The sequence below is a fragment of the Aythya fuligula genome, chromosome 22 (genome assembly GCF_009819795.1).
Source record: "Aythya fuligula isolate bAytFul2 chromosome 22, bAytFul2.pri, whole genome shotgun sequence".
Classification (NCBI taxonomy): domain Eukaryota; kingdom Metazoa; phylum Chordata; class Aves; order Anseriformes; family Anatidae; genus Aythya; species Aythya fuligula.
In genome coordinates, this window is record NC_045580.1 from 6,542,355 (window position 1) to 6,567,149 (window position 24,795).

Sequence of the window (24,795 nt, forward strand, 5' to 3'; positions counted from 1 at the left end):
CTTCCTTGAATCAATCCTGTCCTGCCAGCAGGGAAGATAAATTCGGGCTGGCGCTGGAGGACACAGCAGCAGCGGCAGGCCAGGCGGGGTGCCCCAGCACACAGCCAGCAGGAGGAAGAGCTGGGGCAGGCTGCGAGCCCACGGCAGCACCTCCCCAGGTGGCACGAGTCCTCTGCTGCAGTCAGAGTACGACAGAAACGCAATTGAAGAGGCCCAGTGCTGCGTGGAGCACCTACTGGGAACGAACACAACTTACTGGAGAGTGTAAGAGGGAAAACTGATAGGAAATAGTGGTCTGTGTGCACTGGAAGGAAGCCCTGAAAGAAGAGGACATTTCCTTGTTCTTCAGTGTGGTGACCAAAGGAAAAAGGTCGAGGCTGCAGCTGGACCTAACTCACCTTGCCTGCATCGGGGACTGTTCCAGAGAGAAACCACCTCTTCTAGCTCAGTTCAGTTGTTTCTATGCTGGCCTAAGTTAAAACTCAGGAAAAACCACGCGCTCATTGCATACGGTGACCTTGTGATCAATCTAACCAGTAACAGTTATAAAAGAATATTTATGCTGCTAATTGTTCCCATAAGTCAGCAATCGATCACCTCTGGGTAACGAGCCAACAGATGGCACTGACAAATTGACTGCGTTGAAAAAAAAAATATAAAGCTTTTTTTTTTTTTTTTTTTTTTAGGAAAAACATTTCCTAGAATTGTTCAGAGGAGTCCTGTTCCAAATTCCTCCTGGAAAGCCCTCAGACGTTCCCTAGATGTGCTGGGGAACGTGCACCGCCCACGTGGCTTGGTTCCTCTCTCACAGCCGGCCCTTCGTGGCACAGCGCACAGCAGGCAAAGCTGCCACCGAGCTGGGGCTGTGGGCTACCAAACGGGCTCGCAGGAGGTGCAAGAAAAGCCTGGGTGCTGCGGGACAGCAGCAGGCTCAGCAGGGCAGGCAGCCCAGGGCACGGCTCTTGCTGTGATGCCCAACTCCTGGTGCCAGCCCACAGCACCTCCCCAGGGCACTGCTGGCCTCCGAGGAGCTCTGCAGACCCAGTAAGGCAGCAGGCACACACACAGAGCAAAAGGCATGCTGGCTGCCTGTAAAAACCCTTCACCCTTCACGTGGATGCAAAGCTGTGTCCAACAGAAGAACTCCGGGCTACCGCAGGTGATGTCCCAGGTGAGGAGCAGGCTGTCAGCACAAGTCTGCTTCTACGGGGTCACTCGAAGCGATCTCTGGATATGCAAATAGGTCATTTGGGGCATTTTAGTCATAAGAAAGCATCCAAAAAAAAAAGAAAGATGCACTTCTAACTGCCAGTCTATGCAGCTTGACCCTAGCATGCTTGTGACCAAAGCACCAGAAGTTTCTCTTGACAGGCTCAGAGGCAAGAGGCGCCCACAGCTCGCAGTTAGCACCCAGCAGAACCGACCTCGTGGCGATGCTGCAGATAAAACGAGGCCATTTTGCAGCAAAACCGGTGGCTTTTGGAGGTGGCATAAACACAAACACTGGCAACTGAAAGCAGGAAGCTGTGGACCGAAATGCGCACCGAGAAGTTGCATTTGCTCAGGAAGGAAGCTATCACCTTGTCCACATCCCTCGTCAGCATCAATGCCGCCAGTTGTCTGCACAAGGTGAAGAAAACACCGACGGTGTTCTGCAAAAAGCCACCGTGCCCAAAGCCCCCAGGTCTGCTGTGCCCTTAATGCCCTGCTTGTGCGAACGCTGCGCTCTGCTGTGACCTCTCCGTGTCCCGGGGGAGCAGGGCCGGGATGCCAATGCCCAGCACAAAACCAACATTCACGCCGACAGCTCGGTCCGGGAGCTGGGGACAGAACTGGGGACACCAGTAAGAAGAACGACTCGTCTCAGCACACGCAGATGTTCTGCAAACCCCAAGTGCTGCAGTTCTAAGCCCTGCAGCCTGTAACAGCAACCTTTCCAGATTTTTTCCCCCCTCCAAGTCCTGGGCAGATGCTCGGTGTCCTGTCCCCAAACACCACTGCCCTCTCTTCCTCAGCTGCAGGAGAGGGCCACGCTTGGTTGGCACTCCTTGGTACAGGAGAGGAAAATCCCCAGCTCCAAGGCTCACCTGGCGCCTGTGCCAGCGATCTGTGTTTGGCTCGGAAGCCCTTGGAGCTGCTCTGGTGCTTAACAGATGGCAGGCAGAACTTCGCCCAGGCAAAGCCAGGAATTAGAGCTGGTACGGGAAATTTCTTTTTTCTCCGAGCTGAGGAAGAAAACAAACCCTCCACCCACCACCGCCAGCCCACACCCAAGGCCGGTATTACTACACGTGGGCACGTCCACGCGTCCAGCCGCAGGTGGCGGGCCTGGAAAACTCAAAACGCCTGCTTCCAGGGCTTAGCTCTGCTGCCTCGCTGCTCTAGAGAGGCAGAATACCCAAGAACCAGCATTAAAGCTTAGGCACGAGGAACCAGGGCTCAGGTAAGAGCTACGTGAAGGTCACAGTGCAGAACGCAGCCAGGCAGGTGATGGGCTTGCTGGAGAGGGGAAGGGGCCCTGAGCCACGCACAGCGCCAGGGCTCAGCCCTGACAGTCTGTAGAGCCACCTCTGCGGCTTCCACGCAAATTAAAAGCAATCTTGGCACTTCGTGCACAGCCTGCACTTGTTAATTAGAACCAGTTTTTGCCTGAGCTTGGTTAAGCCAGCGCAGAACCTGATGGAGGTATGCTCCAACTGATTTCAACCGGTTAACCTGTCGGACGCAGGGTGCAAAGGCAGATCCTGGTCAAGCAAGCACGCCCGAGTCCGTGGGCAAGGCTCAGATCCTCTCACTGTGACACGCAGACAGGAACAGGAAGGCCGTGCCCACCTTCCCGACAGGTTATCCCTGACTCCAGGGCCCCATTTCGGGCCGGTTCCTTACCCTTCCTTCTCCCCCTGAGTACCCAGGCAGCTTGGAGAAGAGAAGGAGGTCTGGGAAAGGCCTGGGAAAAATCAGATGACAACACAGGATGTTCTTGTCTTTATCTGCTGCGTTTCCCACACATGTAGAGAAGTGCACATCGCTCTGCACGTAGGAGGGGAAACAAAAAGCAGCCTGCATGCGCTCAGCTCTGCACCTCAGCAGCGACGGAAAAAGCTGAGCATCTGAGGGGGAGAGCAGCAAGGACGTCACGGGGACACGGATCCTGCGGGAGGCCAGGTTGCCTGGAGACAGAGCGGGCAGGAATCGGAGGAAAAGCCAGCGCCAGGGAGAAAGTTGAAACGCCTTTCACAAGCAGAGCTCAGCCCCAGCACACAGCCACAACAGGACCGGCAGCGTCCTTCAGCACCGCAGCCACCCGGAGCTGCTCTGAGGACTGTTTGTGACTGAAGGGCTCCTAATTCTGCCATTTGTATCGAACAAAGGTTTTAGCGACCTCAAACGTACATGATATTCCCCTTATTTCACACCCTGAAACACCCTGACGAAGCGTGGGTGCTGCACTACAGCTGGGCACCAGCCAGGTCTGTTCCAAAACTGCTCCAGGTGAGACCCGGCGCATTGGTGCTGGCCTCGGAGGGCTCCTCCAGGCCTCCCAGAGCTGTGCCGTTGGCCAAGGCAGCAGAGGGGAGGGAGGAGGCTCCGGTGAGCTCATTTACAGCATCCAAGCAGTGCCACTCGCACCCCCGGCAGGCTGTACAGCACCTTTCTGGCAACATCCAAAGGAGCTCGCTGCTAGGAGCTGGCACCTCGGGACTCGCAGGAATTCCCCCCGAAGGAGCCAGCCTGGCACCGTGCTGAGGCCAAGCACCGGCTCGCAGCGCGTGCTGGCACAGCCTCCTTGCCTTCATTTGCCCCTGCCTCAGAATCTCCCTGAAAACCCCGGGGAAGGAGCAGGAAAACAAAACCCGTAGGCAGCAGCGTGCCGCATCACCTAGGACTAAAGCCATGACCTTTTGCTTCTGGACCAGCCCCTTCCAGCAGCCAGGGTCAAGACCTGCTTGCAAGATCCCCGTAATCACCGTGTTTCTTGCCTGCAGCCAGCAGAGCTGGAGGAAACCAGAGGCCTGTTACTCGCTGACGCTACGTTAGAGCACCGCTAGGCTCTCCGAGTTGCTTAGCAGCACAGTTTTGGAAATGTAGTCGCATGCAGGAAGAAATCTGTCACAGCAGGCTCCGCATCAAGCACGCCGTACGGCACCGGCCACCGCTCCGCCTGCTGCGTCACCGAGCTGTGCCGGCTGCTCGCGGAGCAGGACGCGGCCACCTGCCCTGCTTTTTGGGAAAGAGCTGCCCCAAACGTCCACGGGGAGCCTCCACCTCCAGGATTTTAGGGACCAAGAGGGTGTTGGAGCAAGCAGGTTTTAAAAGTTACTGAGAATTACCCTGGGTCACCATTTTGCTCTGACTCGGTGACGACCTGAAGGCACAAATGAGAAGGCAAAATGGCAAATTTCAGGTAAAAGGCTGAAAATGAGCCTCGGAGCTGAATGCAGGTGAATTGGGTTATTGGAAAGCAAAAGCTCAAAAGTAAAGAGCTCTTGGATGGTGTGCGTGGAGTGCAACGTTAAGAACCATGATGCAGATTTGGGTTTGGATGCTTTTCAGCAGCACGTATAACGCCAAGCTCTCCACTCAGCTCCACAGATCTCCAGCGAGAGGACAGCCCCAGCCCAGCTCGGAGGGGATCACACACCGAGCAGGGAGCCCCGCTGTGCAGCCACGAGTCTCCAACACCCAGCGAGTAGCTGGCTGCTTGTCCCTGCCAAGGGCAATGTGCACTCACCACCAGGTCCCCGTGCAACACCAGGGGCTCTGCTCCCTGCGTGCCACGAGCTGCAGCCAGGGCAAACAACCAGCACCGTACCGGGGCGCGCAGCAGGGCATCATGCAGGCTCTCGAGTCGCTTCCTCAGGCTCCCTAAGGGTTAAGGCGGAGGACTGCTGGAAGATATTAAGCGCTGATGTCTTGGCTTCCCTTCTGCAAACAGCAACAGCCTCCCGAGGAATCTGTCACTCCGCAGAACCACCATCCCTCAGCCTCGGCCCCGCCGCAGCCCGACGGCCGTGCACACCTCCGGGGAGGTGCCCGGGCACTGCCACACCGTGTGGTACCCCAGAGCTGCACCACGGGCACCGATACTCGCAGGGTAATAGCTCCCAGCTGGCTGAGCTGCAGGAGCACGGGGCGTCATGCTGGGATCACAAAGCTACCAGAGAAATCCTAAAGAGGCAGGCGAGGTGGCACAGGAGGCCGGACAGTGGTTCAGTCCCGATGCCTTTGGGAACACGGCATTCTGGGCTCAGACATCGTGCTCGGGGGTTTCCCCAAGCCATGTTAGGTCTTTTTTTTTTTTAAATAGCAAAGTGAATCTACCTGGGATTTCAGAACAAACCAAGAGCAACAGCTAAGGCTACAACGTGTGCTGGCAGAAAAGGGAATTACAACACGACGCTCCATCTTCACGACTGCCAGCCAGGAACAACTTGTGCAAAATGACTTCTGGGCACCTCTCACGAGGTCCCAGCTAGCTCTGCTCCCTGTAACCCGCCTTGTGCTCCGTGCCGAGGCACCCTGCAGCTCACTTCTCACATGGACACCGCGCCAGGGCCAGGGCGAGCCGCTGGTCCGAGCAGCTGCCAGCTTGTCCCAGGCAGCACAAACAAAGGCTGCTGAGCAAGCAGAAACCCTGCGGCACCAGCCCTGAGAACAGCCCGGCCCGATGCACAAGCACACTGCAGCCGTCAGCTATCAGCAAGCCACGGCTCTGCACCTGACCCTCGGCAGGTAAATACTGGAGAGGCACCGGGCGCCACGCGGCAGCGCGCCCGCGACCCAGAGCCTGGCTCCAAACCCCGCCGGGCTCCTCCGTACCCAGGTACGGGGCTCTGCAGGCTGGGTGAGAGATGCTGTGTGCAAATCAACACCTCTCCCTCATCCAGCACACCCAACGTCCCACTAAAGGTGATATCATTGCGTTTCTTTGTGATTAAAGGCATCAGGTGTACACGTGCTCCTGGAGCAGGAGGGGACCGAGGCTTGGATGGGAAAGCGCAGGGCACAGCAAAGCACACGCCGGGTCTGGGTGATGCATTCAGAAATTTTTAGAGGCTGCACTTGCAGCAGCAGCCGTTATAAGCCTGCCGTGATCAGATGGCAGTTTCTATGGGAACAAATAAGCAGTGGCCCTGTCACAAGGTGTCTTGTGAACTGCACTGTCTTACGGCTGAGCACCACACCTGCCATCTACCCTGTGCATCTGGAGAGCCCAGGCCCAGGACGGTGTTTGAAGTGCTGCGGGCAGTGCACGTGTCTGATGAAATCCCACTGCCCTGCGAGGCTCTGTGCCCGCCCTCGGGATCAGCCTGCTCTCAGCCAGCCCAGTCAGGATCTGCTTCAATCCAAGCAGCTTCTCCTTCCCATATCAGTGCCCGTTCTGGGAGCAGCCCTCTCCTAGCCACGAGGTGCAGGCAGTGGTTAGAGGCAATCAGGACGGGTGACCCCGAAGGGCTAACAGCAGCTCACTGCGTGCCTGCAAAACCTGGCTGCTTGGCTGGGCACTGGAAGAAGCGATCAACCCGTGGGGCACGGTGTTATCCTGCAGATGTCAAGGTTTGTAACTTCCACAAGGAAACAGTAGAAAGCGATTTTCTTCTCAAAACCACTGCCTCTATTTACTATCTCTGCTCCTCAATTTAATTACAAATCCCTCGGTTCAGGGAGTGCTGAAATTATTGGTAAACAGGATCTGTTCCAGGCTCCCCCGGGCCTGAAAACAGCGGTGGCCGACCCGCTGCACCCCAGCCGCTCACACAGCACGTTTCCAAGCGCGGCGAGCAAAGGTTCCGCGGCATCACCACCCCTCACTCCGCAACTGTTATGAAACGAAGTGGAAATTTTTAGGAAGAGAAGCCAAAAGTGAAACTAAGGAATGCAGCCTTCAAGACGTTAACCCTCGACGACCAAGAAAAATAAACGCAGGCACCCGACAGCCCCTTCCTCGCCCTCACGGGGAGCCAGCACCTGCCCGGCTGTGACCGGTGCCGTGCCTGCAGCCTGCCCGTGCCGCAGCCCCTCGGGCAGCAGGGAGCACCCAGGGCCGCCTCGGTTCACCCTGTGCTGCCAGGGCAGTGGCTCCAGCAGGGGACAAGCCCACAGCTTGCTCTCCCAAACCTTTGGGGTTATTTCCCCTGCCAGCTCTGGTGATGCCCGAAGACAGCGCCTGCTTCTTGGAGCTTTCGGGACCTTGCCTCTGCCCTGGAAGTTTCAAGGACATTTTTCGGTGGGAACACGGAGATTAGCTGAAAAGTTCAGTTTGTTTAACCAGCGAGCTTGACAAAAGCTCCTTTCACAGCCACAGCTGCACAGACCACCTTTATAGAGTTACCTTCCACTTGGTCTGGAGCTGAGTTACGGCCCAGAGAAGCGATTTCCAACAATAGTATCTGATTCCCTTATCACTACAAGTGGCTTAAACCCACAGATAAGGCGCCGAGGAGCTGAACACATACTTCAAAGCCAAAACCTGGCACGGCAATGGCCTCCTGGGGAAGCAGGGCACAGAAAGGTCTGTGCAGGAGGGCGGCCAGGCTGCAGCCCCCAGCAGCGAGAGGAGGCTGTGGAAGCTCAGGGGACTCCTCCCTGCCGGTGCCAGGCGGCAGAGGGAAGCATCTCCCTGGCACGGCGCTGCCACAGGCCCAGCTTCCTCGAGGACCTGTGTTGATATTTGCTCTTGAAGTAGAAAAGACCAAATTTTTTTTGGTCTTGAATGTCGTGGACTTATCGCACACCTCGCTCCGTCCCAGCAAGCCAGCAGCTCCGGCTGGAGAAGTGCGAGAGGCCTGCAGCAGCGAGGGACTTCGGCCCCCAGCGCCGCCACCCTCCCTGGCATGGCAAATAACCAGCGTGACACCCAACCTCGGGAAGCTAAAAGAAGGGCCAAGAGAGTATTTTTAGAGCAGGGAGACACTGCTATTTTGAAAGCAGGCTGCGGAGCCGGAACCGCTCGCTGGAGCTGCTGCCTCGCCGCTGTAAATCCCGCTCCGAGGGAGTGAGGCAGCAGCCACTACACGAGCGTGGGCATTGCACAACTGGGCTTCCACAAGCACTCGGTGTGAAGAATAATGTTCTTAAAAGATTTAATTTCTAGGGAATGTTTAAATACTGCAGAGTAAACACTGAGTCAGAGACAGGCACTAAATACAGGTAAATGCAGCAGGGGCACGTGGAAGCAAAGCCGCAGCCTGGAATTTGCTCAATGCCTCTCCTTGTGCACGCGAAACGCAGGGCCCTGCGGAGGACAAAGCCCCTTTCATACTCGCAGAAACTGCAAGAAAACAAAAAGCAAACAAATAAAGCCAATCTACAGATCCATTCGGGGGTCTTAAAACAAGCCTGCGATACACAGCTTCACGGCTGAATCTGCAGCAGTTGAGCTTCTCCTGCGGCAGGACGGGCAGGGGGAAGGCATCCCAGCTCTGGGCATCGTGGAGCACAACAGCAGCACGGCAGGCAAGGCGGGCTGACAATCCCTGTGCGTGTCTAACAAGTGTCTGGGCATCTTCGGGGAGGTGAGCCGGTGTTTCTGCAAAGCAGGCAGCGCTCCCTTCCACGTGTGATATTCCAGCAATGGGGCAGTTTTCCCCTTTCACGTTATTTCCTGTTGCTTACACACCATTAACAGCTCCAACTGGAATCACGGCATCAGCACTTCTGCCTTCGTACCTGTCCTTCTGAGCATCCCCTCAGGCAATAGGAGATGGACCCTAAATAGGACCCCAAAAGGCTCTGGCAATACAACCTGCAGAGCCTTGCTCCTTCCCCAGCCTGCCCCGTGCAGCTTTGTGCTGCTCCCCTGCTCCCGCTCCTCGGGGGGCTCCCCATCACTTCCACCAGGAAATCAAGCGTGGGGCTTGATCGTTTTATTACAGGCAAGGTTTGCTTCTCTCTCATCGTGTTCAGCTCAGCATTCGGAAGAAAAACCATCAACCTCTTCCAGTCAAATATTTGTAAGTCATCGACCCCTTGCTGGAACGCACAGGACCCACGCAGGCAGGGTGACTGTGTGTGCTCCCAGAGCTCAGAGGCAGACGTTTCCCACAAATTCCCAACACATCACACAGACAATGCTCATTTGCTGTTATCGAAGTGGCCTTCCTGAAGGGCAGTGCTAGGAAATCACCCTCGGTGTGACAACGCTGGCGCTAACCAGCAGCGCCAAACTTCACCCTGCAGAACAACCCCTGCAGGTGATGGCATTTCACACTCACACACCTCAACTGCCATTTCAAACCAAACTTTAACCATGACAAGGCACGAAGGACAGCTAGAAGCTTGTATAACCTCCAGCTCCACAGCCAAAGGCAGCTCGTTCAGCAGGGCCATGGTGCCGGGTCCCCTACCTGCAGCCCCCGAGCAAAGCGCAGGCAGCTCGGGGCCGGGGGGGCTGCGCCTCAGCAGCAGGGGAAGGGGGCTGCAGGAGGCTCTCTGCGAACTTGGCAGCCCATGTGGGAACTGATACAGCCAGGGTGGGCAAGCTGGAGCCGGGAGAACAGTTTTGGCTCCTAAACTGGAAGCCTGAAAAATTGGAAGTGGCACTCCATTTGTTTAAATTACCTTCTGAAACCATGCTCCATATGTGGGAATAAACAGGCGCTCTGGTAGCCCTAAACACAACCAGGAGTAAATTGGTCCAAGATGCACATCTGCATTCACCCAAGATTAGACAGACAGGCTGCCAAGTCAGGATTTGATTTTCCTTATAAGATTTTTCTGAAGGAACTGAGAATGGCAGCACGGCAGAGGCCTATATATGGAGCAGATCCCCATGACCACGACCTCGCTCCAGCAGAGATCCCAGCCCGTCCTGCTGCCTCGTGCAAGCAGCGACCACCGCACGGAGCACAGCCTGCACGGCCCTCTCACAAGGGACTCCAACAGCCTGTGATGCTGCGGAGGCCAAGAGAAAAATGAAATTTCTCCCCGAGCAGCCAGCAGGAAGAGCTGTTTTGGGGGTTCAGCCTCACATTTACACATCGTGCCGAGGGCCAGAGAAAGGCAGCAAACGGCTTTTGCACTGCAGCTGTGAGGCAACAAAGTCTCCTGCAACCCTCCTGCTACATGCCACCCCCCAAAAGATGTCCAGCCCTTCGCAGGACCCCAAGCAGGGGTCACTGCTATTGCTCTGGCGGGGCAGGGGTACAGAGGAGATGTCCCAGCCACAGCCAGAAGATGTCTGCAGGTAAAATCTGTCCTAAGGGCAATTTCAGACAGCACAGCACACTGAGCGAAGGGGGTTTGGGGCATACAAGCTCTTTTTTATTGCCCAAATGATGCTAGCTATAAATTGAGCCTGGAGGGCAGCTACACAGATGCTGGGACAGGGCCAGGATGAGGCAGAGCCCTCCAACAACAAGCAGCTAGCTTTCCTTTGCACAAACTGGGGGAGCTGCAGGCAGCTGACTGAGCTGGAGCTTGCCGACATCTTCGGTGGATAACGGCTCTTCCTATCTAGGTCAGTGCTGCTCGGGTCCCACATCCATCACTCTGACACTTAAAGCAGTTTTTCCGTGTTCCTGCACAAGAGCAAAGCAGAAGCAGATTAGGAGCACAGACACGAGCTTTGCAGTGGTTCTTTCACAAGCATCGCCAGGGTCCTGGCTCGTGGGCACGACCCCTGTCCTGGAGCGAGCCTCCTGCACCTGTATCAGGACCGGGCTTTGCACACCCTGCCTGGCCCTCCAGCCCTGCTGCTTGAGAGCACTTGTCCCACTTGTACTGTACTCGGAGGGGATTTAAGCTCGGAGCTCATACTGTACGGGTATCGAATGGCACGGCCAGTAAAACAAGCTGCTTGCTTTCTAAACCTGGAGTATCACAAGACCACTACAGAAATGTCAAGAGCAGCCGACTGCTGCTGCCCGGGACGCGAGCACCGAGCAGCGTGGGCAGCACTCGGGGTGTGTGTGCAGGGCCAGGCGCTGCCGGGCTCTCAGGTAACCCTCTGTTAAAGCCAAGAGGGATCCACAGCCCTAAGAGGAATGGCTCCCAGCACCAGCACCCTCCACGCAGCTGCAGGGAGCAGTGCAGAGGCGCCGTGCAGCTCCTGCTGAGCGCACACTGAACCCAATGCACAGGAACCTGACAAGAGCCACCCCAGCTCAGAGGCTATCACGTTCTGGATCCTTATGTAAGGCACCCTGACGTCAACGCGGGTCCCCTGACACACGGAGGGTGCAAGATGAGCGAGCCTGCAGGAATTGCAGATCCCATTTCCCATCTCCTCTGTTCTTTCATTTGTACGGTTTGCGATGACCTTGCTCTCCGGGGACAGCCGTTACTAGAAGCAGATAAATGAGATTTCTATTAACTTAAACTGTACCAGCAAGAAAATAAAGCCCCTGTCCGGTGAGGCTGAGCACCGTTTTCTCTCTTTAAACACAGAGGAGCAAAGGCTTATTGGCCAACTGCAGGGCTGGCAACGCTTCGGGAGAGAAAGTGAGGGAAGCTGAGGAACCATCTTCAGCCACGTTCCCCTGAATTCCTATAAAACAGGTACAAAACCAGACGGAGGTTTCTATTCCAGTAGCTATCGAGAATGCTTTAAACGCAACAGCTGCCCCTGGGGAAAGGAGAACTTTTCCCTGGTTGTGAAATGTGGCAGAGTCTGCGAGAGTACCTACCAGTGGCATCTGAGAGAGCTGCAGGGGCCGCGGGCAGGACGTGCACCTCCTCGAGGAACCACGAGCCCACAGAGGGAAGCTCATTCCCATCAGCGGGGCTCTGCAAAAACGCGTTCCTTACAAGCCAAGGCTTCGAGGATCTGGGAACGGGAAGGGGAACGTGGTGCCAAACAGCCACGGGGCTCGGAGGCCGGAGCACACCGAACCTGAGCACGGAGCAGCCGGCTGCACTGCCCCGGCACACACCGGGAGCTGCAAGGGGAGAGCTGCTGGGCCAGCAGGACCAAAGGCTTGGCAAGGCTCCGGGCTTAAAAATCACATTAGGAAGAGTTAAAGGAAGGGATTTGCACCCCACCGCAGGTGAGTACAGCTCTGGGATTAGCATCAGGAGCAATGTGGCCCAGCAGCCCTGCCGCACACACAACGCCTGGCGCAGACTGGGAAGCTCCAAATGGCCGAGGGGCACGGGATATTTGAACACCGCCTTGCTGAAGTTGTTTTCCAGCTGATGGTTCGGGATCAGCTCATCCACAGAGCACAGAAAAAACAGGAGCAAGGCACAGCCTGGAGTTATCCTCCTGTGGCCCCCCTGGGATACCCCAGTCACGTTCCCACCGCTGGTGCAGGGGCTCCAGCACCAGCAGCTTTAGGACAGAGCTCTGGCACAGCCCACGAAAGGCCGAAGAGCTGAGGGAAAAGCTGCAGAAGGAAAACCAAGAGGAGCGTGGTGATGGCAGAGCACCTGATGGGCTTAAACCAAACATCACTGCTCCTCACCCCGGTCTCTCTGGCCACCCTTCTCTCCCCCAGCCTTCCGGGACTGGAGAACCCTTGGGAAGCCGGCTAGCTGAGAGTAAACAGCTCTGCTTGGTCCCTCTGGGGAAGAAAGAAAAAACATTTCCAACGTCACTTAAATGGAATGTGAGGGAACCGAGCGGACAAAGGGGGCAGCGCCACACGCCGACCTGCCCGCCCGCCCCGCTGCGCTGGGGAAATGGCACAGCTCAGCCACAAAGTACGGGGTTGTGCTCAAGGGCCCGCTTGCTCCGAGGGTCTGAAGAGAGATTTTGGTTGGTAGAAAACTTATGTTAATGAAATGAATCACTTGACAGGAATGTAGAGTCATCCCGATGAAATGGGAAACGTGGGGATTAAAGCGCTCGATCGACGCATCCAGCACCAAGGTTAGGGGAACGTTCCTCCCTGCATTACTCATCCCTGCCTCGGCTGCACAGCAGCACAGAGGTGTGGGGACAGGAGGATGAAGGCACCCAGCGCTCCATCAGCCACGGCACAAACACCAGGGGACAGTCACAGAGAGCACGAGGCCAGACCCAAACCACCCCGAGGGTCGGCGCAGGGCAGGCACCGCGCAGGGGCTGGGACCTGGGGCTGGATTTGGGCTCCGTCCCATCCTTCCTGCACCCACGGCCACGCACATCCCGGCGCTGAACTCGCACGTGTCTTCACACCAAGGAACTCCCCGTCTCAGAGGCGCAGTGCTTGCTGGAGCCCTGCAGCTCTCGATCCAAGGAGCAGAAACGAAGCGATGCAGGCCAGGCGGCAGCTCCCGAGCTCTGCGTTGCGCTCAGGCCTTGCCGGGCTGCTGCAGCACACTCAGGAAGAGCAGACACGCAGCGATGTTTATTCAGCGGCTGTTTAAGTAAATTACTAATTAACAAAGGGGCTTATGTAAAGGGGGTTACGTAAAGACTTTTTAAGTTACCCATTCCAGCTGGATTTTATGGGCCGACAACGTTTTATGCTCTCCGAAGTCCCAGCACACGAGCAGATCGCTGCCTCGGAGCCGGCTCTGCAGGGAGCCAGGCGGCGAGCTCACCCAAACAGGAGGCACGCTGGAGTCTCTCCCACGCCACACACCCTCCTAAAACCCCTCCTGGCCTGCGTTCATGCCCGCTGCAAAGTAACGCAACAAAGAGCAGATGGATAGATCCGAAGATATTCTGATTCACTACCGAACGCCAGCAGACACGGTGCTGTAATTAGCCTCGAGCGCAGGCACAAAATTTGTTTCTGAAAAGCCTTAGAGCCGACGGATTTGGTTATATAAAGCTCAGACCCTTCGCTTGTTGCATGAGCTGATGGCTTCTAGTGAAGCAGCAGTGCCTCCAGAGAAGGTGCACCTCACCAAAACGCCTGCTGGTGTCCACCACCGTGAGCACTGCCCTGCCACGAAGCCCCAGCAGGAGCTCAGCCTCGACCCCGCGGGGTCCCGCTGTGCGCCCCGACCAGCCCAGGAGCTCTCCGCGTTGCCCCGTGCTCCGCAGCCCCTGCAGGTTGCTGCTGAACGCTCTCTATCTTTTATCTAAGCAAAGTGCTGCAGGACCAGGCTTGTTTGGTGCACCACCACCCTCCCAGCTTCTGTTCCCGACGGCCAGCAGTCGGTTTCGTGCCCCTCTCCGGGGAGCAAGCGGCTTTTCTGTTTCCACCTTTCCCAACCCCGTGCCTGAGAAGTCAGGAGGCGCCGTGTGCGCGAGCCGAGCATCGCCTGCTTGGTTCCTTTCTAGTAAATAGACAACAGGGTTCCCCCCACCCCCAAGATAATGACAAACCTCTTGTGGTTTAAGGTTTACTGGAAACCCTGCTTCCTACCCTGCTCGTTTTTCATACTCTCTCTCTCATTAAGCAATTTGAATACTGAAGTGGAGTCAGAAGTGAAAAGAAGTTTCTTAATCCCGAGATCTCCACACAACTGCTCCTTTGTCGGCTCGCGGCTCCCGACAGCTCCCTGCAGAAGCCCGGGCAGTTATCTAACCCCCGGTTATCTTTACAGCACTCATCTGAAGGGGATCAAACTAACAGCCCGCACTTGCCAAGGCCTGGCAGAGCTCCTGTGGCTGTGGACACTGGCAGTGGGGTGTGTTAACGCACCCAGCTACTGGAACCCGGCTGCTTGCGGGCCCCTGTGAAGATCCCAGGTCCCCTTCCTAAAAACGCCGGGCAGAAGAGATGGCAGCAAAATGCAGTTATCTCCCCCAGCCCGCCCAAATTACTGCTCAGCAGCTCCTGGGCTGCTCACGGGGCCGTGCTGTAGCCGTGCTGCATGCAGCAGTTCTCAACACCAAATACATAAACAGTCCCTGCAGCACAGATGGAAACCGATGCCTATCCCCTCCCAGGGGAGTTCCCTCATCACCAGGCTGCAGAATCATGTTCCCTCTTGCTCTCCGCCTTTGATGATACCAATCTTACGTTCCTTCCTACACAGCACCCCCGTCCCGACATGAGCAGAGCATCCCCTCCCTCCTTAGCCCGTGGGGAGCCGTTCGGGCGCTCTCAGGAGATGGAGTCCTGGCTGCCCCAAGGAGGCTCGTCCCTGCTCCCCACCTGAGCAGGGTTTCCCACCTCCCTTCCACTCGCCTCTGCTGACCTGGGGGCAGCCAGCGTCCTGCACACAGACCCCACGAGCACACCCATCTGCCCCTGCACCGATCTGCTCTTCCCCTGAGCAGGGAGCTGAGGAAGGGGCTGTCCAAGAGCAGCAGGAGTTCAGCTTTTCCCCTGGTAGGCAAGCCACACAACTGCATTCTGCTTAGAGACCTGGGAAAGGAAAGTATTAAAAGGCAGCTTTAATCCTCTTTTTGCCAATAAACAAATGAGAAAGAACAGGTTTATTGAGAAGCGCCGTCCTCTTTGTGAAGCTTTAAGATTTAAGCCAAAACGTGTGCAGTAGGATGAAGCTTTGTGTGCCTGCAGCACCATCACTTAAAGCTCTCTGCAGCACCAACACCTCACCCCCAACTGCAGATCTGCATGGAACAGGCGGAGAGGTTCTGCTCCTGCTGCTGCCTCCCGAAGCTCTCTGTGCTTCCACCGGGTGTTTTTGGAGATCACAGACAGGCTGCAAAGCTTCAGCTCTTGGCCCTGCTGTCCCAGCACAGGTCAAGGCTCAGAAACACCACGAGTTCGTCTTACTTCAATCAAGGAGAGGAACCTCGAGGAACCACTGTTCAGACTGAATTCCCAGCTACGTTTTCACCGTTTCATCTCCTTTCCCCAGGCGAGGTGATTTACAAGGTGTCCCAGCAGCAGAGGTGCAGGTGAGATGGGGCTGCGTGAAGCCAACAGCGGGTGAAGCACGGCTCCTTCCCCGCACGTGGCCCCGCTGGCACCTCGCCGCAGGAAGAGCCCATTGCCAGCCAGCTGCAGGAGGCTTCATCTGCACGACCTGAACATCCCTGCTCAAAAAGGGGACTGCAGGGCCCTTCGGGTTCCTAACCCTTCTGGGATGGCTTTGCTGGCAGAGCCGATTCCCCGGCTTTGTTGCTGGGCTCATAACATTTGGTCAAGTCAGCTCCTGCAGATCAATCGCTGGCAGTGACAGCTCTTCTCCTATCTGCAAAGCAAGTTTCTAACCCTGAGCAGCTCCACAAACTCCAGGAGCCTGTTAGAGCGGCTGACAAAATTTGGGAGCATTCAGGTCTCCGTGAAGTTTGGGGAAAGGCAGCGGCCCCCAGGCTACCCCCGTGAGGACATGATCTGCAGGCTGGCCTCCAGCATCCTTCACCTGGCAGGAGGAGGGACGTCTCCAGCACATTGCCTTCCACCTCCTTTACCAGGGAGGAAACGAAGGTAACACAGAATGCAATAAAAGCAGAGGGGTTTAGGAGCTTTCTGAACCACACACAAGCTTTCCCTCCCCACGTTTTTCAAGCCGATGGCTCCACTATATGTGAAAAAACGTAATATATTAGAGAGCAGAGGAGCCTAACTGAAAAGAAATCATTCCCTGGCCTTGGAAGTCATCCTTGCTGAGCTGCCCTGCAGTTCTCCTCGCCTGTCTGTAAGGCTGGAGCCCCCCCCTCACGCTGAGCTCACCTCAGAGCACACTCAGCACACAAAATTTTGCTACTTTTAACACCTGTGCTTGACACCAAATCTCTGCAAAACGCAACCACTGCTGCTCGAGTGCTTTGAAGCAGAAGCAAGTCGGACACCACACGGGGAATCTTGACTCCTTCAAAGGAAGATCAAAAAATGAGGCAGTGCCTAAGGGCAGGCCAGCTTTGAGCCCCTGAGTAAGTTGTGGCGGTGTGGAAATCATTCAGGGTTAGTGCTTCTGCCACCAAAGGAGGGGAGGAAGGACAGAGGTGACTGAGAGGGAAACCAGTACCTGCTGAATGAAGCTCACTGGAGAAGCACCGTAACACCTCCACGCAGTTATCAGATCTCTCTGGCTGGTGGTTTTAGAAGACAAAGCCCATTGCAAAGCAGCGCAGGGAACTGCCCCTGTCCGGCAGCCTCCTCCACAGCTGCTCCCACAGGACACGCTGCCACGGCTGCTGCCCCGTCCTTCGTGCTGCCTGCTGCAAAGACCCTTGGCTGTTGTTCTTCCTGAAGTGAGGTCCTGGCCTCTGCCCCTTGTGCAATGCCTCCTGCGATCCACCAGCAGCCCCAGACCCCAGGAACCTCCCGAGGTGCGGAGGCAGGCAGGCAGGCAGGCAGGCAGGCAGGCTGACTCCACGGGCACCGGCGAGCATCCATCACCGAGGGAGTGACTCAAGGGCTGCCTTGTGCCCACGCCAACAGCCCGGCCCGCCCTTACATCAGGCAGCTTCTCAGAAGTTACTCAAAAGCTGGCAGCTGGCTGCCTCCTAGAAAACCAACCGCTGACGTCTGAAGCCATCCTGGTGGTTGCAAGTGCTCACATTAACACCAGGAGACCTGTGGAGGAAGCTCTGCGCTGCTCCCAAATTCTGCTCCGTGAGGCAGCAGCGAGCGCCTCGCTGCAGATCCCCGTGGCCAGCACCAAGCCTCCACCGGGAGCAGCCAGGACCTCGGCAGGAGCTGGTTTCGGGGCAGGCTGCAGCTCTCCTTCGGGCCTCCCGGCAGCTGTGTGATCTTCCACCAGAACCTGACCCCGGGTTCTTGCGAGGGCCGGGAGGGAGCCGCGGAGGCACGTGGCTTGGGTGCCCGGCCCCGTGCCGCGTCTGCTGCCACAGGGAGCGCCGACAGCCAGCAGCAAACGCAGGAGCCCAAGGACAGAGGGGCCCGAAACAAACACAACCCTTACCCAAAGCCAAAGCAGCGCCCTGCACCGCCTTCTGTCCCCGGGGAGCTGCTGGCTGGGTAACGACACCCAGAAGGGGCGCTCAGCACCGCAGCGGGCGGTGGACGGCCTCTCCACCAGGGCACGGTGGGGACACGGGTGAGAGGCCACAGCTCAACCATGGAAGGAGGCAGAGCAGAGCTGGAGCACCAGAGCAGAGCTGGGGCACCGCTGCTTCTCCCCCAGGGGCTGCGGGGGGCTCCCAGGCCCTGCTCGCAGCCCCGGGCAGCGCCAGCCGCGTGTTTCCCAGCGCCGCGCACGGCGTTTCTGGAGCGCGTTCAAGTCGCTGTGGTTGACAGCTGCCTCCGACTCCGTATCAGGTGACTCACTGAAGTCACACATCATAAATTGTTCCTGCTCGAGCTAGGAATTAGCACTGCAGGTTTTTAAAGGAGGCTGAAGACAAAGCCAGGTATGAGCGCTGCTAACAGCACATCTTGCGCAGCCGCCCGTACCCCGCTCTGCACACAGCCAGCTGCAGCCAAAGGAGCCGAACAAACACGTTGGGAGCTAATTCGAGATCTCAAAACACCTTTAGCATGAAAAGACTCTTAACAAAAAAGAAAAAGCCATCTTAATTACTCTTTTAATTGGGAGATGATCTTCCTTCTCTAATAAACTGCGCATTCAGGCCCAGTTTTGCCACCACCAGCTCGGATCCCAGCTGAGCCTCGCGCTGACGGGCAGGGAGCACACTCAGCCACCTCGGGCTGTCCAGAGAGCAGCTGCTGGTTCGGTACCCAGGAAGGAAAGTACATCCCCCTGGCCCAAACCACATTCCCCCAGCCTGATCACCAGGACCAACACGCCGGGCGTCGAAGTTTCAAGACCTCCATGTGGCAGAACAAAAGCGCTCGGCTGTTTACCTCGGCGGTACGCAGCTCGCTTTCACACAGCCTGCCTGGGTGCCTGTGCTGAGCGCCTCTTGTTTGGACAAGCACGTTTGCTTGGGTGACTATTTGAATTCTGACTCACTCAAACAAGCCGGGGCACCCTACCGTACAAAACCCCAAACTGCTGACTTAGGGTTTGCGATGCAAATGCGCCAGGAAGCCGCGCTTCCCTGCCGAGCGCCGGGCCCTCCGCGGTGCAGCAGGAGCCACTGCGGGCAGGCAGAGCCGGGCGGCTCCTCCAAACAGCTGCTGCGAGGGCTCCTCCAGCGAGGTGTGCGTCTCTGGGATGGCTCCGTGGCGTTTCAGGCAAGGAAAGGATGGTACCTGCGGCGAGACAGCTCGGGGCACCTCAGTGCTGCGGGACTCAGAAAGGGAAGGAGAAGCAGAGCAGTGAAACACCGAGCCTCAGCTGAAAGGCTGCTTCAGCTGCTCGCCTTAAGGATGAATTCAACATGAAGCAAGCAGGAATGAGCAAGTTTTACGCAGTATTCTGGCCCTCGTTGCATTTCTAAAGCTGTTCCCTTTGTTCCTCTCTCCAATACCTGTGCTCTGCACACCTGACACCGGACCGAAGCTCCTTTGGTCACCCCCCACAGGGCAGCCCCGTGGGACGTGCGCCCACATCAGCCCGGTTCCCACCCTGTGGTGCCGTGCAGCGGGCCCTGCTTCCACCCCACGATATCTATGAGGGAGCCGCGGCCCCGAGGAGCCCCGTGGTGGGTGCTGCATCGCTTCTGCCGCTGCCCTGGCCAGAGCAGGGCCTGTAACTGAACACCTCCAACCTTTTCATTCCCTGCTCGGTGCCAGGGGCAGCCTCCCAACAGCTGCACCGTGCGCAGCTCCGAGCCCGCTGCCCTGCTGGGGGACTGCTCCTCACGGTCTCGCTGGTGCCACGCAGCCCCTGAGCTCAGCCGTGAGCCTGAACCACGGGAACGCAGAGATCTCCCCTCCCCTCCCCTCCACACACCTTTCCAAAAGGGAAGAGTGAACAAATTCACGGCGTGCCATCAGAAAGGATTTGGTGCCGCTGCAGCCCCGTGGGCTGCTCACGAGTCCCAGAATCAAACAGCGAAGCCGTGCACCGGCCTGCAGAGCAGCCCTCCAACTGCACTCTGTTATTTAGGAACAATTATCGAGCAAAGGTAAACAATCTGAATGACTGTTTGGAGTTCATAAAACATTCCAGTTCGCTGCAGCCATTAAAAAGCGAGCCAGATGCTTCGCTGAAGCGTGACCCAGATGAGCAGAGCTCCCTCCTAATCCCTAATGCCAACCCCTGGCTCTCACTGCCACCTCCCCACCACCCAGGGCAGCTTCTCTGCCCCAGGAACTGAGGCTGCAAGTGCCGGGGCTGCTGCTCCTGGCTGCGTTGGAGGCCGGCGTGCCCGAGAGAAGAGGTGGCACAGCCCCACGCCCCCCGTACAGCTCCTGACCCATCGCAGCTCACACACAGAGGGCCAACCTCTGCACCCAACCATCCCCACGGCCAATATGATAGCAACACGGCTCCAGCTCTGCCTGCTGCAGCAACCCGGGACCTGCAGCCCCACAGCGACAGCGGGGAGCGGAGACGAAGGCCCACACAGCTCGCAAATGACTCAAATGGCAGGAGCGCCGGCTGAGTGGGAAAATACCCACAGTCAGCCTGCGCTCGCCTTTTTACTGTGTAATCCCAGGCCCGACTTGGCTGAAAAAATATTAATATTGTGTTCTGACTAAGCAAAGCTTTCCCCATATAACTCAGCCGCTGTGGGAAGCGCACATCCCCTGCACCTCTGCCAGGGCAGCGGGCACCGACCGCCCACACGGCAGCGAGCCCCACGGCCGGCAGCACCGAGGTTTCCTTCTCCTGCAGCAGCCCCGAGCTCGGCAGGAAGGGAAGCTTCCTTTTAACCTGACGCTCCCCTGAGCAGCTCAGGTGACGCCAGGTATTAAACCCCCTGTGCCCAGCGTGGATCAGGATGGTTCCTGGTGGTTTCCGATGAGATCCTGCTCGGAAACACCCCGCTGCTGCGCAGCCCGTAAGCATCACGCTGCGAGGGGCAGGAACGCAGCCGGGCTTCGTGCTGCAGGAGCACCCTGCTGCAGGTCCTGGGGGGATGTGGCACGTGAGGGTGAGCACAGGGGGCTGCAGCCCTGCAGGACGCCCCGGGTAGGATCTGCCGCCCGCGCTCCAGGCCAGCCGCTGACCTTGGCAGAGCCACTCGGAGATTACAGCTCAAGGATTTCCTACAAGCGTTTCTGGAGAGAGCAGAGCAAGTACAAAGAGTGGTGCTCCTTATCTGCAGCTCCCGACGGTGCTGCTGAGCTCACACAGACACGTCTGAAGCCCAGAGATGTGGCTGGGCACTCGCAGCGAGCGGCTGAAGGCGAACGCTTTTCTCTAGCGCTAATTATTCCCCTGCACAGCTCAGTATGGGCAAGGGGAGGGATCAGAGCCTCCTGATCCCGAGGTCAGCACTGCCAGCTAAGGGAAAGCAGGGACAGACGCCTCGGGAGGAACTCACCCTGCTGCTGAGAGGCTTTGCCCACCCAGGTTCCTCACGTGCCATACAACAGGACCCAGAGAAGACCCCAAAGACAACCCTAGTGGCCCCCAAATTCCTGCTCCCCCTCACAAGCCATCACTTTGCCTGGCCAGGGCCACCCCAAACACAGCTCCAAGCAGCACCACGCCGAACAGCCTGGCTCCTTTCATCCCACAGGTGGCAACCGGCTACAAGCGAGGATCCCCAGCGCAGCCCAGCACGTTACCTGCTCGGGCTCACACGGCTACACACAGCCCATCAGCTGATTCCTGCAAAGTCCATTAAAAAGCCTTAGATGTCGTTAAACGCCACAATTAGCTTGTAGGGGAAGCCTTAGCAGCTCCAACTCACCTGCCCATGGCGAGAGAGAAGCCCCTGGGCTCGAGCGAGACACCCGGAAAGGGAGCAGATGCGTGCACCTCACGGCTGCCTCTGCTCCTGCATCCTCTGCACAGCAAGGACACGCCGGAAAGGAGGTGGCCAACGTGAGCACGAGCTGGGAGGGAAGGAAGAGCCTGAAGGAAATGTGCCTTTTTGCAGAGATCCACGCACGCTTTCTCAGCCCTGAAAGCATTTCACCGGGTCCATTCCATCAAGCCTGCTTCACATGGCACCAACCATATTTTAGAAGTTCTTGGAAGGAGCCACGAAGCATCCATCTGTTTGCTGAAAGGCAGCAGACATTCACGGCCTCCAAAGCCAGATTTTATTTGCAATACTTTAATCTGCTGCCTGAGCCCCGCGCTCTCCTTTATCCCCATCAGCGTCGCGCCGGGCGCTTTCCCCCGGCACCGACAGCCCTCCTGCGCCTCCGGCCCAGCCCCGCAGTCACACTACGGAGGCTCCTTTTCTTCTAAGTGATCTTGAAGCCCGGGTAATTAATGCGCTGTAATTGCATCAGGTCGTTTAAGAAATCGAAGGCAGAGCTGCTGAGTGCTAACAGCACGACACCGGCACGCGCTCCATCGAAGGGGCGCAGACACAAACCTTGCACTCACACCTCCGGGCTGCTGGGGTGGGAGTTGCTGCGTGTGGGTTCGTGTGCCCGGGCTATTTGGGAACTGGGCTGAAACCAGCCCCAGGATTCCCTTTTTCTGGAGCCCCTTTGATGGCCGTTGAGCAGAGGGCGAGGCTCAGCCTCAGCTGCAGGGACTTGGGGTCAGGGCTCCTAGGAAAGAGCCCCGCAAGGAGCAGCACAGCTCCCACGGGAAGCAGGAGCCACGCAGCAATCCCTTGGGCCAGGCAGAATTTCACCTCAAAACCTTCCCCTGTGCTGTGGGGGCAGCCCCACAGCAACGTCCCAGCACTGCAGCCGCTGCCTGTCCGTGCCAGGACCCAGCACCAAGCAGCCTGCCCTCCCCGCAGCGTGCTGCTGTGCCCCCGTTTCCTTCCAACAGGATTCCCCCTCCCAACCCAAAGGCTCTCCACACCCTCATCCAGCCCCCACGGAGCCTTCGCAGGGCATCCGCAGGATGGTGGGGGTTCCGCAGGCCCGTTCCCCTGCAGGATTTGCTGCTGCTCCTTGGGAGGAGCCCTGCTCTCCAGCCTTCAGCTCTGGGTAACCACACGTGATTCCCTACAGCAGGGAAGCCGCCTGAATGAAACGTGTGATGCCGCTTCTTCGGCTCGCAGCTGATAGTTGATGCCTCCGTGGGGCTCAATAAATAGTGCCCCTTATCCCCACTGCAGCAGCTCCGCCTAGCCTCGGCCCAGCTCCACGTGTCCCGGTGCCTTCCTCCACGAACTCAGAGCAAGATTTTGGCCGTGAACCCCAGCTCCCAACAGGAGCCTCAGGAAGCACAGCCGGCCTCCCGCGGCAGCACCCTCTGCCAGTCGCAGCAGAGAGGCCTCCGATTCCCCAGGGAGGGCTCAGCTCCTTACACCAGCAAAAGAAATCAGCTTAATTTCAGCTCCAGCAGCTGGTGCTGGCCGTGCAGAAGGGCCGTGGTGTCGGTGTGACCCCGTGCAGCAGCTGCAGGTAGCTCCTGACACACGAGGCCACGGCGCAGAACCAGCCCAAATGGTTCCAGCTTTGCCCATGACCCGGCTGCTGCTTAAATCTCCCAGAAACTTAAAAATACGTTAAAAAAAAAACACAGCTTAAAGTTAAAAACAAGTTGGGTTAAAACAAACACTTAAAAACCAAAGCAGGGCAGCAGCTCCTGAAGACTGCAGCGCAACACCACGGAGAGGGGTCGGGAGGCACCTGCTCCCCCCGTTAACACGCGTCCAGCAGCTCTTGTGCAGAGCGGGGCACAGAGCTGCGATTCCAGGTCTTAGAACCCAAATCAGCAGGGTTTCTGGTGAAACGTCAGAAGGGACAAAGGGGCAGAAGCAGGGAGATGCAGCGGGATACCTGCGGGTGGATGGATCCCCGTCAGGGAGCCGTACAGGGCACAGGGCTCCAGCTTCGCATGGCCAAGGACTGGATGGAGATCTCCAGCTCGGTTCCCACCCGAACTGCCAACCTTCCCTTTCTATTTCCTTACTTCCAGCAGGGCCAGTCACGCACACAGGCCTCCTGCCCTCTAGGACGAGGAGCGTTCCCTCTCGGCAGTGTCCCCAGCGCTGCTGACCCACCTGCAGCTGGGCTGCAATGCCCTGTGTCAGCACGACGTGCCCCAGCAGCAGCGCCAGGCGCGCCCGGCACACGCTCTCCTCCTCCTCTCTGTAAATAAACGCAGCCCTTCAGCCTCCGAGCGGCACGGGGAGCCCAGGCCTTTGATACTGGGACAGCCACCGCAGCACTCTGCCTTCTTTTTTGAAGGGTAAGAGGGAAGCGAAGCCAAGCTGTTATCTGCAGATGTCACATCAAAGTCCGCTCGCCCTGCTGAATGTCCATCGGAAAGGAAAACAGGCCCCAGACCCCACCAGGAGAACACCTTTGCCATTAACGAGCAGCAACGAACCCAAGCCATTAATTGTTATCTCCACCATAACCTAAAAAGCCAGGGTAGGGCCTTTTTAAAATCAACACGGCCACTGGTGCTGGGATTCCTTGCAGGGCAGAGCAGCACGGGCAGCGAGCAGGGGCCGTGCTGAGCCCAGCTCTCCTCCGGGGCAATGTGCCACGGGGCCAGCTCTGTGGGGATCTGGGGGTTTGGTGCCTGGGTCGTCCACGCTGCAGAGCACACCCCTGGCAGGAGCTGCCAGCACACTCAGTCGTGCCCCAGCTGTGTGTAACGCCCAGAGGGCTCCCCCAGCTCGCCCATGGGAGCACTGCCCAGCGTCTGTGCTCTCCTCTAAGCCGTTTCCACTAAGCCGGACTGGTTAAGGTATTGCCAGGATGAAAGCAAAGCTGCCAGTGGCCGTTTCAAGACCATTTCCCACACAGATCTGCCCTTTCCAAGGTGTTTTACACCTGTACCTGCCCCCTAACCTCACAAGCCCAGATCCTGAAGCAAATGGGCTCAGCGATGGCAGGCAGCGAGGACACCTCCAGCCCCACCGCCTGCAGCCCCTCCAGAGCAGGCAGTGCCGAGCTGCTGCCCACAGCCACGTCCTTCCCACCCAGCACAATCCCGGTTTCAGCCCTCCCATCGCTCACACACAGCGCGTTGAGCTCACTCCAGGCCTGTCAACCTTGAGGACGGCTCCCAGAGAGAATTCAGTGTGCGTCCTGCGGGCAAACCAACCATCCGAAGGCAGAAACGAGGCTCTGCTTCGGCATTTTGCAA

The 24,795-nt window shown here is 57.6% G+C and overlaps 1 protein-coding gene across 3 annotated transcripts in view; it reads right to left on the reverse strand.

The window, feature by feature from the left end:
- SIK3 (SIK family kinase 3) overlaps nt 1-24,795 on the reverse strand; it is a 66,605-nt gene that overhangs the window by 41,286 nt on the left and 524 nt on the right. The window lies entirely within an intron of this gene.